This window comes from Schistocerca gregaria, unplaced genomic scaffold (assembly GCF_023897955.1).
Source record: "Schistocerca gregaria isolate iqSchGreg1 unplaced genomic scaffold, iqSchGreg1.2 ptg000856l, whole genome shotgun sequence".
NCBI classification, from domain to species: Eukaryota; Metazoa; Arthropoda; class Insecta; order Orthoptera; family Acrididae; genus Schistocerca; species Schistocerca gregaria.
Genome location: NW_026062218.1, coordinates 25,960 through 43,273, shown reverse-complemented (window position 1 = coordinate 43,273; position 17,314 = coordinate 25,960). Strand labels below are relative to the sequence as shown.

At 50.1% G+C, this 17,314-nt stretch overlaps 14 non-coding genes across 14 annotated transcripts; all 14 read left to right on the top strand.

Moving 5' to 3' along the window:
* Positions 1 to 692: 692 nt before the first annotated feature.
* Positions 693 to 811, top strand: LOC126323363 (5S ribosomal RNA). Its single transcript, XR_007559498.1, has one exon. It is a non-coding gene; the product is annotated as a 5S ribosomal RNA (ribosomal RNA).
* Positions 812 to 1,957: 1,146 nt separating this feature from the next.
* On the top strand, positions 1,958 to 2,076 carry LOC126323324 (5S ribosomal RNA). The gene has a single exon (XR_007559465.1). It is a non-coding gene; the product is annotated as a 5S ribosomal RNA (ribosomal RNA).
* Positions 2,077 to 3,222: 1,146 nt separating this feature from the next.
* On the top strand, positions 3,223 to 3,341 carry LOC126323362 (5S ribosomal RNA). Its single transcript, XR_007559497.1, has one exon. It is a non-coding gene; the product is annotated as a 5S ribosomal RNA (ribosomal RNA).
* Positions 3,342 to 4,487: 1,146 nt separating this feature from the next.
* LOC126323361 (5S ribosomal RNA) lies at positions 4,488 to 4,606 on the top strand. The gene has a single exon (XR_007559496.1). It is a non-coding gene; the product is annotated as a 5S ribosomal RNA (ribosomal RNA).
* Positions 4,607 to 5,752: 1,146 nt separating this feature from the next.
* Positions 5,753 to 5,871, top strand: LOC126323359 (5S ribosomal RNA). Its single transcript, XR_007559494.1, has one exon. It is a non-coding gene; the product is annotated as a 5S ribosomal RNA (ribosomal RNA).
* Positions 5,872 to 7,017: 1,146 nt separating this feature from the next.
* On the top strand, positions 7,018 to 7,136 carry LOC126323358 (5S ribosomal RNA). Its single transcript, XR_007559493.1, has one exon. It is a non-coding gene; the product is annotated as a 5S ribosomal RNA (ribosomal RNA).
* Positions 7,137 to 8,282: 1,146 nt separating this feature from the next.
* Positions 8,283 to 8,401, top strand: LOC126323357 (5S ribosomal RNA). Its single transcript, XR_007559492.1, has one exon. It is a non-coding gene; the product is annotated as a 5S ribosomal RNA (ribosomal RNA).
* A 1,146-nt stretch (positions 8,402 to 9,547) lies between these two features.
* Positions 9,548 to 9,666, top strand: LOC126323355 (5S ribosomal RNA). The gene has a single exon (XR_007559491.1). It is a non-coding gene; the product is annotated as a 5S ribosomal RNA (ribosomal RNA).
* A 1,146-nt stretch (positions 9,667 to 10,812) lies between these two features.
* On the top strand, positions 10,813 to 10,931 carry LOC126323354 (5S ribosomal RNA). Its single transcript, XR_007559490.1, has one exon. It is a non-coding gene; the product is annotated as a 5S ribosomal RNA (ribosomal RNA).
* Positions 10,932 to 12,077: 1,146 nt separating this feature from the next.
* On the top strand, positions 12,078 to 12,196 carry LOC126323353 (5S ribosomal RNA). The gene has a single exon (XR_007559489.1). It is a non-coding gene; the product is annotated as a 5S ribosomal RNA (ribosomal RNA).
* A 1,146-nt stretch (positions 12,197 to 13,342) lies between these two features.
* Positions 13,343 to 13,461, top strand: LOC126323352 (5S ribosomal RNA). Its single transcript, XR_007559488.1, has one exon. It is a non-coding gene; the product is annotated as a 5S ribosomal RNA (ribosomal RNA).
* A 1,146-nt stretch (positions 13,462 to 14,607) lies between these two features.
* Positions 14,608 to 14,726, top strand: LOC126323351 (5S ribosomal RNA). Its single transcript, XR_007559487.1, has one exon. It is a non-coding gene; the product is annotated as a 5S ribosomal RNA (ribosomal RNA).
* A 1,146-nt stretch (positions 14,727 to 15,872) lies between these two features.
* On the top strand, positions 15,873 to 15,991 carry LOC126323350 (5S ribosomal RNA). Its single transcript, XR_007559486.1, has one exon. It is a non-coding gene; the product is annotated as a 5S ribosomal RNA (ribosomal RNA).
* A 1,146-nt stretch (positions 15,992 to 17,137) lies between these two features.
* LOC126323349 (5S ribosomal RNA) lies at positions 17,138 to 17,256 on the top strand. Its single transcript, XR_007559485.1, has one exon. It is a non-coding gene; the product is annotated as a 5S ribosomal RNA (ribosomal RNA).
* The last annotated feature ends 58 nt before the right edge of the window (positions 17,257 to 17,314 follow it).

Below are 17,314 nucleotides of genomic sequence, written 5' to 3'. Positions count from 1 at the left end.
TTCGGCCCGCGCCCATCTCGCAGATGCTTCTCGTACTTGTGCTGTCATATGGACCACGACCCGAGCGGCAGCGAGCGGCAGTCGAGCAAAGTCGGGACAAGTCGGGACGGAAGGGGACAGCCGAGAATGCACCGTGCGAATTACGCAAATATCTGGAAGCGCGACGCGTGTCAGGCAGGTGAGACCGCTTCCCTCTGTCTTCATTTCTTGCTTTCTTGTCACTACCCCTGCCAGCCCTTTTTTCATGCTACCTTTCTCATGTGACATAGATGCTTCCATACTGATTTTAAACTATCGTAAGATACGATATTAAGGAGCTCAATTTGAAAAGAGTGCGCCAAGGAAGACTTCCAAAGAGTCTCTGGAAATAACAAAACAGTGTGAAGTGACAGAAATGTTGTGAAATACGTCAGGGCATATTGTTTTGTAGCAGTGCACAACGGCAAATTTGTAAACAAAAATTTACCTTTCGTCGCTACAAGAGATGGATACTTTGTCGAACAAACGAATGACAGGCGGTGCAACGAGCAGCTGTGTTGTGCGTCTGACCCACGTGGCGGCGCGCCGCACAGCGCGTCGCCTTCGAGGTGGAAGGACGTGCTTTGCGTCAAATGTGCCACCGAAAACGGAGATTGCGTGTGTTGGGAGGAGAGGCGAAGCCTTCTTCTGCCGTGCGGCTACTGTATAAGGACGCCAACGGCCATACCATGTTGAATACACCGGTTCTCGTCCGATCACCGAAGTTAAGCAACATCGGGCCCGGTTAGTACTTGGATGGGTGACCGCCTGGGAACACCGGGTGCTGTTGGCTCCCTCTCTTCTTTTAAATTTTATGTCACTACACCTGCCAGCCCTCTTTTCATACAAACTCTCAGGTGCGACAAAGATGCTTCCACAAGCATTTTAAACCACTGTATTAAACGTAAGATGTGAAATTACAGCAATGAACTCAGTTTGAACAAGAATGCGCGGAGGAAGAGTGCTAGGAACTCGTTGAAAATAACGAAACACTGCGAATCGACGGATGTGCTCTTAAAATGCGTCAGAGCCTACTGTTTTGTAGGAGCGCTAAATTCCAATTTTGTAGCAGTGCACAACGGCAAATTTGTAAACAAAAATTTACCTTTCGTCGCTACAAGAGATGGATACTTTGCCGAACAGCCTGTGTCTTGTGTGCATGTTTTCGCACCTTTCCACGGCACGGCGCAGCACAGAGCGGCTCTGGTAGCTCCGAACGGCCGCACACGGCGCCTCGGACACGTCGGTTCGGCCCGCGCCCATCTCGCAGATGCTTCTCGTACTTGTGCTGTCATATGGACCACGACCCGAGCGGCAGCGAGCGGCAGTCGAGCAAAGTCGGGACAAGTCGGGACGGAAGGGGACAGCCGAGAATGCACCGTGCGAATTACGCAAATATCTGGAAGCGCGACGCGTGTCAGGCAGGTGAGACCGCTTCCCTCTGTCTTCATTTCTTGCTTTCTTGTCACTACCCCTGCCAGCCCTTTTTTCATGCTACCTTTCTCATGTGACATAGATGCTTCCATACTGATTTTAAACTATCGTAAGATACGATATTAAGGAGCTCAATTTGAAAAGAGTGCGCCAAGGAAGACTTCCAAAGAGTCTCTGGAAATAACAAAACAGTGTGAAGTGACAGAAATGTTGTGAAATACGTCAGGGCATATTGTTTTGTAGCAGTGCACAACGGCAAATTTGTAAACAAAAATTTACCTTTCGTCGCTACAAGAGATGGATACTTTGTCGAACAAACGAATGACAGGCGGTGCAACGAGCAGCTGTGTTGTGCGTCTGACCCACGTGGCGGCGCGCCGCACAGCGCGTCGCCTTCGAGGTGGAAGGACGTGCTTTGCGTCAAATGTGCCACCGAAAACGGAGATTGCGTGTGTTGGGAGGAGAGGCGAAGCCTTCTTCTGCCGTGCGGCTACTGTATAAGGACGCCAACGGCCATACCATGTTGAATATACCGGTTCTCGTCCGATCACCGAAGTTAAGCAACATCGGGCCCGGTTAGTACTTGGATGGGTGACCGCCTGGGAACACCGGGTGCTGTTGGCTCCCTCTCTTCTTTTAAATTTTATGTCACTACACCTGCCAGTCCTCTTTTCATACAAACTCTCAGGTGCGACAAAGATGCTTCCACAAGCATTTTAAACCACTGTATTAAACGTAAGATGTGAAATTACAGCAATGAACTCAGTTTGAACAAGAATGCGCGGAGGAAGAGTGCTAGGAACTCGTTGAAAATAACGAAACACTGCGAATCGACGGATGTGCTCTTAAAATGCGTCAGAGCCTACTGTTTTGTAGGAGCGCTAAATTCCAATTTTGTAGCAGTGCACAACGGCAAACTTGTAAACAAAAATTTACCTTTCGTCGCTACAAGAGATGGATACTTTGCCGAACAGCCTGTGTCTTGTGTGCATGTTTTCGCACCTTTCCACGGCACGGCGCAGCACAGAGCGGCTCTGGTAGCTCCGAACGGCCGCACACGGCGCCTCGGACACGTCGGTTCGGCCCGCGCCCATCTCGCAGATGCTTCTCGTACTTGTGCTGTCATATGGACCACGACCCGAGCGGCAGCGAGCGGCAGTCGAGCAAAGTCGGGACAAGTCGGGACGGAAGGGGACAGCCGAGAATGCACCGTGCGAATTACGCAAATATCTGGAAGCGCGACGCGTGTCAGGCAGGTGAGACCGCTTCCCTCTGTCTTCATTTCTTGCTTTCTTGTCACTACCCCTGCCAGCCCTTTTTTCATGCTACCTTTCTCATGTGACATAGATGCTTCCATACTGATTTTAAACTATCGTAAGATACGATATTAAGGAGCTCAATTTGAAAAGAGTGCGCCAAGGAAGACTTCCAAAGAGTCTCTGGAAATAACAAAACAGTGTGAAGTGACAGAAATGTTGTGAAATACGTCAGGGCATATTGTTTTGTAGCAGTGCACAACGGCAAATTTGTAAACAAAAATTTACCTTTCGTCGCTACAAGAGATGGATACTTTGTCGAACAAACGAATGACAGGCGGTGCAACGAGCAGCTGTGTTGTGCGTCTGACCCACGTGGCGGCGCTCCGCACAGCGCGTCGCCTTCGAGGTGGAAGGACGTGCTTTGCGTCAAATGTGCCACCGAAAACGGAGATTGCGTGTGTTGGGAGGAGAGGCGAAGCCTTCTTCTGCCGTGCGGCTACTGTATAAGGACGCCAACGGCCATACCATGTTGAATACACCGGTTCTCGTCCGATCACCGAAGTTAAGCAACATCGGGCCCGGTTAGTACTTGGATGGGTGACCGCCTGGGAACACCGGGTGCTGTTGGCTCCCTCTCTTCTTTTAAATTTTATGTCACTACACCTGCCAGTCCTCTTTTCATACAAACTCTCAGGTGCGACAAAGATGCTTCCACAAGCATTTTAAACCACTGTATTAAACGTAAGATGTGAAATTACAGCAATGAACTCAGTTTGAACAAGAATGCGCGGAGGAAGAGTGCTAGGAACTCGTTGAAAATAACGAAACACTGCGAATCGACGGATGTGCTCTTAAAATGCGTCAGAGCCTACTGTCTTGTAGGAGCGCTAAATTCCAATTTTGTAGCAGTGCACAACGGCAAACTTGTAATCAAAAATTTACCTTTCGTCGCTACAAGAGATGGATACTTTGCCGAACAGCCTGTGTCTTGTGTGCATGTTCTCGCACCTTTCCACGGCACGGCGCAGCACAGAGCGGCTCTGGTAGCTCCGAACGGCCGCACACGGCGCCTCGGACACGTCGGTTCGGCCCGCGCCCATCTCGCAGATGCTTCTCGTACTTGTGCTGTCATATGGACCACGACCCGAGCGGCAGCGAGCGGCAGTCGAGCAAAGTCGGGACAAGTCGGGACGGAAGGGGACAGCCGAGAATGCACCGTGCGAATTACGCAAATATCTGGAAGCGCGACGCGTGTCAGGCAGGTGAGACCGCTTCCCTCTGTCTTCATTTCTTGCTTTCTTGTCACTACCCCTGCCAGCCCTTTTTTCATGCTACCTTTCTCATGTGACATAGATGCTTCCATACTCATTTTAAACTATCGTAAGATACGATATTAAGGAGCTCAATTTGAAAAGAGTGCGCCAAGGAAGACTTCCAAAGAGTCTCTGGAAATAACAAAACAGTGTGAAGTGACAGAAATGTTGTGAAATACGTCAGGGCATATTGTTTTGTGGCAGTGCACAACGGCAAATTTGTAAACAAAAATTTACCTTTCGTCGCTACAAGAGATGGATACTTTGTCGAACAAACGAATGACAGGCGGTGCAACGAGCAGCTGTGTTGTGCGTCTGACCCACGTGGCGGCGCGCCGCACAGCGCGTCGCCTTCGAGGTGGAAGGACGTGCTTTGCGTCAAATGTGCCACCGAAAACGGAGATTGCGTGTGTTGGGAGGAGAGGCGAAGCCTTCTTCTGCCGTGCGGCTACTGTATAAGGACGCCAACGGCCATACCATGTTGAATACACCGGTTCTCGTCCGATCACCGAAGTTAAGCAACATCGGGCCCGGTTAGTACTTGGATGGGTGACCGCCTGGGAACACCGGGTGCTGTTGGCTCCCTCTCTTCTTTTAAATTTTATGTCACTACACCTGCCAGTCCTCTTTTCATACAAACTCTCAGGTGCGACAAAGATGCTTCCACAAGCATTTTAAACCACTGTATTAAACGTAAGATGTGAAATTACAGCAATGAACTCAGTTTGAACAAGAATGCGCGGAGGAAGAGTGCTAGGAACTCGTTGAAAATAACGAAACACTGCGAATCGACGGATGTGCTCTTAAAATGCGTCAGAGCCTACTGTTTTGTAGGAGCGCTAAATTCCAATTTTGTAGCAGTGCACAACGGCAAATTTGTAAACAAAAATTTACCTTTCGTCGCTACAAGAGATGGATACTTTGCCGAACAGCCTGTGTCTTGTGTGCATGTTTTCGCACCTTTCCACGGCACGGCGCAGCACAGAGCGGCTCTGGTAGCTCCGAACGGCCGCACACGGCGCCTCGGACACGTCGGTTCGGCCCGCGCCCATCTCGCAGATGCTTCTCGTACTTGTGCTGTCATATGGACCACGACCCGAGCGGCAGCGAGCGGCAGTCGAGCAAAGTCGGGACAAGTCGGGACGGAAGGGGACAGCCGAGAATGCACCGTGCGAATTACGCAAATATCTGGAAGCGCGACGCGTGTCAGGCAGGTGAGACCGCTTCCCTCTGTCTTCATTTCTTGCTTTCTTGTCACTACCCCTGCCAGCCCTTTTTTCATGCTACCTTTCTCATGTGACATAGATGCTTCCATACTCATTTTAAACTATCGTAAGATACGATATTAAGGAGCTCAATTTGAAAAGAGTGCGCCAAGGAAGACTTCCAAAGAGTCTCTGGAAATAACAAAACAGTGTGAAGTGACAGAAATGTTGTGAAATACGTCAGGGCATATTGTTTTGTAGCAGTGCACAACGGCAAATTTGTAAACAAAAATTTACCTTTCGTCGCTACAAGAGATGGATACTTTGTCGAACAAACGAATGACAGGCGGTGCAACGAGCAGCTGTGTTGTGCGTCTGACCCACGTGGCGGCGCGCCGCACAGCGCGTCGCCTTCGAGGTGGAAGGACGTGCTTTGCGTCAAATGTGCCACCGAAAACGGAGATTGCGTGTGTTGGGAGGAGAGGCGAAGCCTTCTTCTGCCGTGCGGCTACTGTATAAGGACGCCAACGGCCATACCATGTTGAATACACCGGTTCTCGTCCGATCACCGAAGTTAAGCAACATCGGGCCCGGTTAGTACTTGGATGGGTGACCGCCTGGGAACACCGGGTGCTGTTGGCTCCCTCTCTTCTTTTAAATTTTATGTCACTACACCTGCCAGTCCTCTTTTCATACAAACTCTCAGGTGCGACAAAGATGCTTCCACAAGCATTTTAAACCACTGTATTAAACGTAAGATGTGAAATTACAGCAATGAACTCAGTTTGAACAAGAATGCGCGGAGGAAGAGTGCTAGGAACTCGTTGAAAATAACGAAACACTGCGAATCGACGGATGTGCTCTTAAAATGCGTCAGAGCCTACTGTTTTGTAGGAGCGCTAAATTCCAATTTTGTAGCAGTGCACAACGGCAAACTTGTAAACAAAAATTTACCTTTCGTCGCTACAAGAGATGGATACTTTGCCGAACAGCCTGTGTCTTGTGTGCATGTTTTCGCACCTTTCCACGGCACGGCGCAGCACAGAGCGGCTCTGGTAGCTCCGAACGGCCGCACACGGCGCCTCGGACACGTCGGTTCGGCCCGCGCCCATCTCGCAGATGCTTCTCGTACTTGTGCTGTCATATGGACCACGACCCGAGCGGCAGCGAGCGGCAGTCGAGCAAAGTCGGGACAAGTCGGGACGGAAGGGGACAGCCGAGAATGCACCGTGCGAATTACGCAAATATCTGGAAGCGCGACGCGTGTCAGGCAGGTGAGACCGCTTCCCTCTGTCTTCATTTCTTGCTTTCTTGTCACTACCCCTGCCAGCCCTTTTTTCATGCTACCTTTCTCATGTGACATAGATGCTTCCATACTGATTTTAAACTATCGTAAGATACGATATTAAGGAGCTCAATTTGAAAAGAGTGCGCCAAGGAAGACTTCCAAAGAGTCTCTGGAAATAACAAAACAGTGTGAAGTGACAGAAATGTTGTGAAATACGTCAGGGCATATTGTTTTGTAGCAGTGCACAACGGCAAATTTGTAAACAAAAATTTACCTTTCGTCGCTACAAGAGATGGATACTTTGTCGAACAAACGAATGACAGGCGGTGCAACGAGCAGCTGTGTTGTGCGTCTGACCCACGTGGCGGCGCGCCGCACAGCGCGTCGCCTTCGAGGTGGAAGGACGTGCTTTGCGTCAAATGTGCCACCGAAAACGGAGATTGCGTGTGTTGGGAGGAGAGGCGAAGCCTTCTTCTGCCGTGCGGCTACTGTATAAGGACGCCAACGGCCATACCATGTTGAATACACCGGTTCTCGTCCGATCACCGAAGTTAAGCAACATCGGGCCCGGTTAGTACTTGGATGGGTGACCGCCTGGGAACACCGGGTGCTGTTGGCTCCCTCTCTTCTTTTAAATTTTATGTCACTACACCTGCCAGTCCTCTTTTCATACAAACTCTCAGGTGCGACAAAGATGCTTCCACAAGCATTTTAAACCACTGTATTAAACGTAAGATGTGAAATTACAGCAATGAACTCAGTTTGAACAAGAATGCGCGGAGGAAGAGTGCTAGGAACTCGTTGAAAATAACGAAACACTGCGAATCGACGGATGTGCTCTTAAAATGCGTCAGAGCCTACTGTCTTGTAGGAGCGCTAAATTCCAATTTTGTAGCAGTGCACAACGGCAAACTTGTAATCAAAAATTTACCTTTCGTCGCTACAAGAGATGGATACTTTGCCGAACAGCCTGTGTCTTGTGTGCATGTTCTCGCACCTTTCCACGGCACGGCGCAGCACAGAGCGGCTCTGGTAGCTCCGAACGGCCGCACACGGCGCCTCGGACACGTCGGTTCGGCCCGCGCCCATCTCGCAGATGCTTCTCGTACTTGTGCTGTCATATGGACCACGACCCGAGCGGCAGCGAGCGGCAGTCGAGCAAAGTCGGGACAAGTCGGGACGGAAGGGGACAGCCGAGAATGCACCGTGCGAATTACGCAAATATCTGGAAGCGCGACGCGTGTCAGGCAGGTGAGACCGCTTCCCTCTGTCTTCATTTCTTGCTTTCTTGTCACTACCCCTGCCAGCCCTTTTTTCATGCTACCTTTCTCATGTGACATAGATGCTTCCATACTCATTTTAAACTATCGTAAGATACGATATTAAGGAGCTCAATTTGAAAAGAGTGCGCCAAGGAAGACTTCCAAAGAGTCTCTGGAAATAACAAAACAGTGTGAAGTGACAGAAATGTTGTGAAATACGTCAGGGCATATTGTTTTGTGGCAGTGCACAACGGCAAATTTGTAAACAAAAATTTACCTTTCGTCGCTACAAGAGATGGATACTTTGTCGAACAAACGAATGACAGGCGGTGCAACGAGCAGCTGTGTTGTGCGTCTGACCCACGTGGCGGCGCGCCGCACAGCGCGTCGCCTTCGAGGTGGAAGGACGTGCTTTGCGTCAAATGTGCCACCGAAAACGGAGATTGCGTGTGTTGGGAGGAGAGGCGAAGCCTTCTTCTGCCGTGCGGCTACTGTATAAGGACGCCAACGGCCATACCATGTTGAATACACCGGTTCTCGTCCGATCACCGAAGTTAAGCAACATCGGGCCCGGTTAGTACTTGGATGGGTGACCGCCTGGGAACACCGGGTGCTGTTGGCTCCCTCTCTTCTTTTAAATTTTATGTCACTACACCTGCCAGTCCTCTTTTCATACAAACTCTCAGGTGCGACAAAGATGCTTCCACAAGCATTTTAAACCACTGTATTAAACGTAAGATGTGAAATTACAGCAATGAACTCAGTTTGAACAAGAATGCGCGGAGGAAGAGTGCTAGGAACTCGTTGAAAATAACGAAACACTGCGAATCGACGGATGTGCTCTTAAAATGCGTCAGAGCCTACTGTTTTGTAGGAGCGCTAAATTCCAATTTTGTAGCAGTGCACAACGGCAAATTTGTAAACAAAAATTTACCTTTCGTCGCTACAAGAGATGGATACTTTGCCGAACAGCCTGTGTCTTGTGTGCATGTTTTCGCACCTTTCCACGGCACGGCGCAGCACAGAGCGGCTCTGGTAGCTCCGAACGGCCGCACACGGCGCCTCGGACACGTCGGTTCGGCCCGCGCCCATCTCGCAGATGCTTCTCGTACTTGTGCTGTCATATGGACCACGACCCGAGCGGCAGCGAGCGGCAGTCGAGCAAAGTCGGGACAAGTCGGGACGGAAGGGGACAGCCGAGAATGCACCGTGCGAATTACGCAAATATCTGGAAGCGCGACGCGTGTCAGGCAGGTGAGACCGCTTCCCTCTGTCTTCATTTCTTGCTTTCTTGTCACTACCCCTGCCAGCCCTTTTTTCATGCTACCTTTCTCATGTGACATAGATGCTTCCATACTGATTTTAAACTATCGTAAGATACGATATTAAGGAGCTCAATTTGAAAAGAGTGCGCCAAGGAAGACTTCCAAAGAGTCTCTGGAAATAACAAAACAGTGTGAAGTGACAGAAATGTTGTGAAATACGTCAGGGCATATTGTTTTGTAGCAGTGCACAACGGCAAATTTGTAAACAAAAATTTACCTTTCGTCGCTACAAGAGATGGATACTTTGTCGAACAAACGAATGACAGGCGGTGCAACGAGCAGCTGTGTTGTGCGTCTGACCCACGTGGCGGCGCGCCGCACAGCGCGTCGCCTTCGAGGTGGAAGGACGTGCTTTGCGTCAAATGTGCCACCGAAAACGGAGATTGCGTGTGTTGGGAGGAGAGGCGAAGCCTTCTTCTGCCGTGCGGCTACTGTATAAGGACGCCAACGGCCATACCATGTTGAATACACCGGTTCTCGTCCGATCACCGAAGTTAAGCAACATCGGGCCCGGTTAGTACTTGGATGGGTGACCGCCTGGGAACACCGGGTGCTGTTGGCTCCCTCTCTTCTTTTAAATTTTATGTCACTACACCTGCCAGTCCTCTTTTCATACAAACTCTCAGGTGCGACAAAGATGCTTCCACAAGCATTTTAAACCACTGTATTAAACGTAAGATGTGAAATTACAGCAATGAACTCAGTTTGAACAAGAATGCGCGGAGGAAGAGTGCTAGGAACTCGTTGAAAATAACGAAACACTGCGAATCGACGGATGTGCTCTTAAAATGCGTCAGAGCCTACTGTCTTGTAGGAGCGCTAAATTCCAATTTTGTAGCAGTGCACAACGGCAAACTTGTAATCAAAAATTTACCTTTCGTCGCTACAAGAGATGGATACTTTGCCGAACAGCCTGTGTCTTGTGTGCATGTTCTCGCACCTTTCCACGGCACGGCGCAGCACAGAGCGGCTCTGGTAGCTCCGAACGGCCGCACACGGCGCCTCGGACACGTCGGTTCGGCCCGCGCCCATCTCGCAGATGCTTCTCGTACTTGTGCTGTCATATGGACCACGACCCGAGCGGCAGCGAGCGGCAGTCGAGCAAAGTCGGGACAAGTCGGGACGGAAGGGGACAGCCGAGAATGCACCGTGCGAATTACGCAAATATCTGGAAGCGCGACGCGTGTCAGGCAGGTGAGACCGCTTCCCTCTGTCTTCATTTCTTGCTTTCTTGTCACTACCCCTGCCAGCCCTTTTTTCATGCTACCTTTCTCATGTGACATAGATGCTTCCATACTCATTTTAAACTATCGTAAGATACGATATTAAGGAGCTCAATTTGAAAAGAGTGCGCCAAGGAAGACTTCCAAAGAGTCTCTGGAAATAACAAAACAGTGTGAAGTGACAGAAATGTTGTGAAATACGTCAGGGCATATTGTTTTGTGGCAGTGCACAACGGCAAATTTGTAAACAAAAATTTACCTTTCGTCGCTACAAGAGATGGATACTTTGTCGAACAAACGAATGACAGGCGGTGCAACGAGCAGCTGTGTTGTGCGTCTGACCCACGTGGCGGCGCGCCGCACAGCGCGTCGCCTTCGAGGTGGAAGGACGTGCTTTGCGTCAAATGTGCCACCGAAAACGGAGATTGCGTGTGTTGGGAGGAGAGGCGAAGCCTTCTTCTGCCGTGCGGCTACTGTATAAGGACGCCAACGGCCATACCATGTTGAATACACCGGTTCTCGTCCGATCACCGAAGTTAAGCAACATCGGGCCCGGTTAGTACTTGGATGGGTGACCGCCTGGGAACACCGGGTGCTGTTGGCTCCCTCTCTTCTTTTAAATTTTATGTCACTACACCTGCCAGTCCTCTTTTCATACAAACTCTCAGGTGCGACAAAGATGCTTCCACAAGCATTTTAAACCACTGTATTAAACGTAAGATGTGAAATTACAGCAATGAACTCAGTTTGAACAAGAATGCGCGGAGGAAGAGTGCTAGGAACTCGTTGAAAATAACGAAACACTGCGAATCGACGGATGTGCTCTTAAAATGCGTCAGAGCCTACTGTTTTGTAGGAGCGCTAAATTCCAATTTTGTAGCAGTGCACAACGGCAAATTTGTAAACAAAAATTTACCTTTCGTCGCTACAAGAGATGGATACTTTGCCGAACAGCCTGTGTCTTGTGTGCATGTTTTCGCACCTTTCCACGGCACGGCGCAGCACAGAGCGGCTCTGGTAGCTCCGAACGGCCGCACACGGCGCCTCGGACACGTCGGTTCGGCCCGCGCCCATCTCGCAGATGCTTCTCGTACTTGTGCTGTCATATGGACCACGACCCGAGCGGCAGCGAGCGGCAGTCGAGCAAAGTCGGGACAAGTCGGGACGGAAGGGGACAGCCGAGAATGCACCGTGCGAATTACGCAAATATCTGGAAGCGCGACGCGTGTCAGGCAGGTGAGACCGCTTCCCTCTGTCTTCATTTCTTGCTTTCTTGTCACTACCCCTGCCAGCCCTTTTTTCATGCTACCTTTCTCATGTGACATAGATGCTTCCATACTCATTTTAAACTATCGTAAGATACGATATTAAGGAGCTCAATTTGAAAAGAGTGCGCCAAGGAAGACTTCCAAAGAGTCTCTGGAAATAACAAAACAGTGTGAAGTGACAGAAATGTTGTGAAATACGTCAGGGCATATTGTTTTGTGGCAGTGCACAACGGCAAATTTGTAAACAAAAATTTACCTTTCGTCGCTACAAGAGATGGATACTTTGTCGAACAAACGAATGACAGGCGGTGCAACGAGCAGCTGTGTTGTGCGTCTGACCCACGTGGCGGCGCGCCGCACAGCGCGTCGCCTTCGAGGTGGAAGGACGTGCTTTGCGTCAAATGTGCCACCGAAAACGGAGATTGCGTGTGTTGGGAGGAGAGGCGAAGCCTTCTTCTGCCGTGCGGCTACTGTATAAGGACGCCAACGGCCATACCATGTTGAATACACCGGTTCTCGTCCGATCACCGAAGTTAAGCAACATCGGGCCCGGTTAGTACTTGGATGGGTGACCGCCTGGGAACACCGGGTGCTGTTGGCTCCCTCTCTTCTTTTAAATTTTATGTCACTACACCTGCCAGTCCTCTTTTCATACAAACTCTCAGGTGCGACAAAGATGCTTCCACAAGCATTTTAAACCACTGTATTAAACGTAAGATGTGAAATTACAGCAATGAACTCAGTTTGAACAAGAATGCGCGGAGGAAGAGTGCTAGGAACTCGTTGAAAATAACGAAACACTGCGAATCGACGGATGTGCTCTTAAAATGCGTCAGAGCCTACTGTTTTGTAGGAGCGCTAAATTCCAATTTTGTAGCAGTGCACAACGGCAAATTTGTAAACAAAAATTTACCTTTCGTCGCTACAAGAGATGGATACTTTGCCGAACAGCCTGTGTCTTGTGTGCATGTTTTCGCACCTTTCCACGGCACGGCGCAGCACAGAGCGGCTCTGGTAGCTCCGAACGGCCGCACACGGCGCCTCGGACACGTCGGTTCGGCCCGCGCCCATCTCGCAGATGCTTCTCGTACTTGTGCTGTCATATGGACCACGACCCGAGCGGCAGCGAGCGGCAGTCGAGCAAAGTCGGGACAAGTCGGGACGGAAGGGGACAGCCGAGAATGCACCGTGCGAATTACGCAAATATCTGGAAGCGCGACGCGTGTCAGGCAGGTGAGACCGCTTCCCTCTGTCTTCATTTCTTGCTTTCTTGTCACTACCCCTGCCAGCCCTTTTTTCATGCTACCTTTCTCATGTGACATAGATGCTTCCATACTCATTTTAAACTATCGTAAGATACGATATTAAGGAGCTCAATTTGAAAAGAGTGCGCCAAGGAAGACTTCCAAAGAGTCTCTGGAAATAACAAAACAGTGTGAAGTGACAGAAATGTTGTGAAATACGTCAGGGCATATTGTTTTGTGGCAGTGCACAACGGCAAATTTGTAAACAAAAATTTACCTTTCGTCGCTACAAGAGATGGATACTTTGTCGAACAAACGAATGACAGGCGGTGCAACGAGCAGCTGTGTTGTGCGTCTGACCCACGTGGCGGCGCGCCGCACAGCGCGTCGCCTTCGAGGTGGAAGGACGTGCTTTGCGTCAAATGTGCCACCGAAAACGGAGATTGCGTGTGTTGGGAGGAGAGGCGAAGCCTTCTTCTGCCGTGCGGCTACTGTATAAGGACGCCAACGGCCATACCATGTTGAATACACCGGTTCTCGTCCGATCACCGAAGTTAAGCAACATCGGGCCCGGTTAGTACTTGGATGGGTGACCGCCTGGGAACACCGGGTGCTGTTGGCTCCCTCTCTTCTTTTAAATTTTATGTCACTACACCTGCCAGTCCTCTTTTCATACAAACTCTCAGGTGCGACAAAGATGCTTCCACAAGCATTTTAAACCACTGTATTAAACGTAAGATGTGAAATTACAGCAATGAACTCAGTTTGAACAAGAATGCGCGGAGGAAGAGTGCTAGGAACTCGTTGAAAATAACGAAACACTGCGAATCGACGGATGTGCTCTTAAAATGCGTCAGAGCCTACTGTTTTGTAGGAGCGCTAAATTCCAATTTTGTAGCAGTGCACAACGGCAAATTTGTAAACAAAAATTTACCTTTCGTCGCTACAAGAGATGGATACTTTGCCGAACAGCCTGTGTCTTGTGTGCATGTTTTCGCACCTTTCCACGGCACGGCGCAGCACAGAGCGGCTCTGGTAGCTCCGAACGGCCGCACACGGCGCCTCGGACACGTCGGTTCGGCCCGCGCCCATCTCGCAGATGCTTCTCGTACTTGTGCTGTCATATGGACCACGACCCGAGCGGCAGCGAGCGGCAGTCGAGCAAAGTCGGGACAAGTCGGGACGGAAGGGGACAGCCGAGAATGCACCGTGCGAATTACGCAAATATCTGGAAGCGCGACGCGTGTCAGGCAGGTGAGACCGCTTCCCTCTGTCTTCATTTCTTGCTTTCTTGTCACTACCCCTGCCAGCCCTTTTTTCATGCTACCTTTCTCATGTGACATAGATGCTTCCATACTCATTTTAAACTATCGTAAGATACGATATTAAGGAGCTCAATTTGAAAAGAGTGCGCCAAGGAAGACTTCCAAAGAGTCTCTGGAAATAACAAAACAGTGTGAAGTGACAGAAATGTTGTGAAATACGTCAGGGCATATTGTTTTGTAGCAGTGCACAACGGCAAATTTGTAAACAAAAATTTACCTTTCGTCGCTACAAGAGATGGATACTTTGTCGAACAAACGAATGACAGGCGGTGCAACGAGCAGCTGTGTTGTGCGTCTGACCCACGTGGCGGCGCGCCGCACAGCGCGTCGCCTTCGAGGTGGAAGGACGTGCTTTGCGTCAAATGTGCCACCGAAAACGGAGATTGCGTGTGTTGGGAGGAGAGGCGAAGCCTTCTTCTGCCGTGCGGCTACTGTATAAGGACGCCAACGGCCATACCATGTTGAATACACCGGTTCTCGTCCGATCACCGAAGTTAAGCAACATCGGGCCCGGTTAGTACTTGGATGGGTGACCGCCTGGGAACACCGGGTGCTGTTGGCTCCCTCTCTTCTTTTAAATTTTATGTCACTACACCTGCCAGTCCTCTTTTCATACAAACTCTCAGGTGCGACAAAGATGCTTCCACAAGCATTTTAAACCACTGTATTAAACGTAAGATGTGAAATTACAGCAATGAACTCAGTTTGAACAAGAATGCGCGGAGGAAGAGTGCTAGGAACTCGTTGAAAATAACGAAACACTGCGAATCGACGGATGTGCTCTTAAAATGCGTCAGAGCCTACTGTTTTGTAGGAGCGCTAAATTCCAATTTTGTAGCAGTGCACAACGGCAAACTTGTAAACAAAAATTTACCTTTCGTCGCTACAAGAGATGGATACTTTGCCGAACAGCCTGTGTCTTGTGTGCATGTTTTCGCACCTTTCCACGGCACGGCGCAGCACAGAGCGGCTCTGGTAGCTCCGAACGGCCGCACACGGCGCCTCGGACACGTCGGTTCGGCCCGCGCCCATCTCGCAGATGCTTCTCGTACTTGTGCTGTCATATGGACCACGACCCGAGCGGCAGCGAGCGGCAGTCGAGCAAAGTCGGGACAAGTCGGGACGGAAGGGGACAGCCGAGAATGCACCGTGCGAATTACGCAAATATCTGGAAGCGCGACGCGTGTCAGGCAGGTGAGACCGCTTCCCTCTGTCTTCATTTCTTGCTTTCTTGTCACTACCCCTGCCAGCCCTTTTTTCATGCTACCTTTCTCATGTGACATAGATGCTTCCATACTGATTTTAAACTATCGTAAGATACGATATTAAGGAGCTCAATTTGAAAAGAGTGCGCCAAGGAAGACTTCCAAAGAGTCTCTGGAAATAACAAAACAGTGTGAAGTGACAGAAATGTTGTGAAATACGTCAGGGCATATTGTTTTGTAGCAGTGCACAACGGCAAATTTGTAAACAAAAATTTACCTTTCGTCGCTACAAGAGATGGATACTTTGTCGAACAAACGAATGACAGGCGGTGCAACGAGCAGCTGTGTTGTGCGTCTGACCCACGTGGCGGCGCGCCGCACAGCGCGTCGCCTTCGAGGTGGAAGGACGTGCTTTGCGTCAAATGTGCCACCGAAAACGGAGATTGCGTGTGTTGGGAGGAGAGGCGAAGCCTTCTTCTGCCGTGCGGCTACTGTATAAGGACGCCAACGGCCATACCATGTTGAATACACCGGTTCTCGTCCGATCACCGAAGTTAAGCAACATCGGGCCCGGTTAGTACTTGGATGGGTGACCGCCTGGGAACACCGGGTGCTGTTGGCTCCCTCTCTTCTTTTAAATTTTATGTCACTACACCTGCCAGTCCTCTTTTCATACAAACTCTCAGGTGCGACAAAGATGCTTCCACAAGCATTTTAAACCACTGTATTAAACGTAAGATGTGAAATTACAGCAATGAACTCAGTTTGAACAAGAATGCGCGGAGGAAGAGTGCTAGGAACTCGTTGAAAATAACGAAACACTGCGAATCGACGGATGTGCTCTTAAAATGCGTCAGAGCCTACTGTCTTGTAGGAGCGCTAAATTCCAATTTTGTAGCAGTGCACAACGGCAAACTTGTAATCAAAAATTTACCTTTCGTCGCTACAAGAGATGGATACTTTGCCGAACAGCCTGTGTCTTGTGTGCATGTTCTCGCACCTTTCCACGGCACGGCGCAGCACAGAGCGGCTCTGGTAGCTCCGAACGGCCGCACACGGCGCCTCGGACACGTCGGTTCGGCCCGCGCCCATCTCGCAGATGCTTCTCGTACTTGTGCTGTCATATGGACCACGACCCGAGCGGCAGCGAGCGGCAGTCGAGCAAAGTCGGGACAAGTCGGGACGGAAGGGGACAGCCGAGAATGCACCGTGCGAATTACGCAAATATCTGGAAGCGCGACGCGTGTCAGGCAGGTGAGACCGCTTCCCTCTGTCTTCATTTCTTGCTTTCTTGTCACTACCCCTGCCAGCCCTTTTTTCATGCTACCTTTCTCATGTGACATAGATGCTTCCATACTCATTTTAAACTATCGTAAGATACGATATTAAGGAGCTCAATTTGAAAAGAGTGCGCCAAGGAAGACTTCCAAAGAGTCTCTGGAAATAACAAAACAGTGTGAAGTGACAGAAATGTTGTGAAATACGTCAGGGCATATTGTTTTGTGGCAGTGCACAACGGCAAATTTGTAAACAAAAATTTACCTTTCGTCGCTACAAGAGATGGATACTTTGTCGAACAAACGAATGACAGGCGGTGCAACGAGCAGCTGTGTTGTGCGTCTGACCCACGTGGCGGCGCGCCGCACAGCGCGTCGCCTTCGAGGTGGAAGGACGTGCTTTGCGTCAAATGTGCCACCGAAAACGGAGATTGCGTGTGTTGGGAGGAGAGGCGAAGCCTTCTTCTGCCGTGCGGCTACTGTATAAGGACGCCAACGGCCATACCATGTTGAATACACCGGTTCTCGTCCGATCACCGAAGTTAAGCAACATCGGGCCCGGTTAGTACTTGGATGGGTGACCGCCTGGGAACACCGGGTGCTGTTGGCTCCCTCTCTTCTTTTAAATTTTATGTCACTACACCTGCCAGTCCTCTTTTCATACAAAC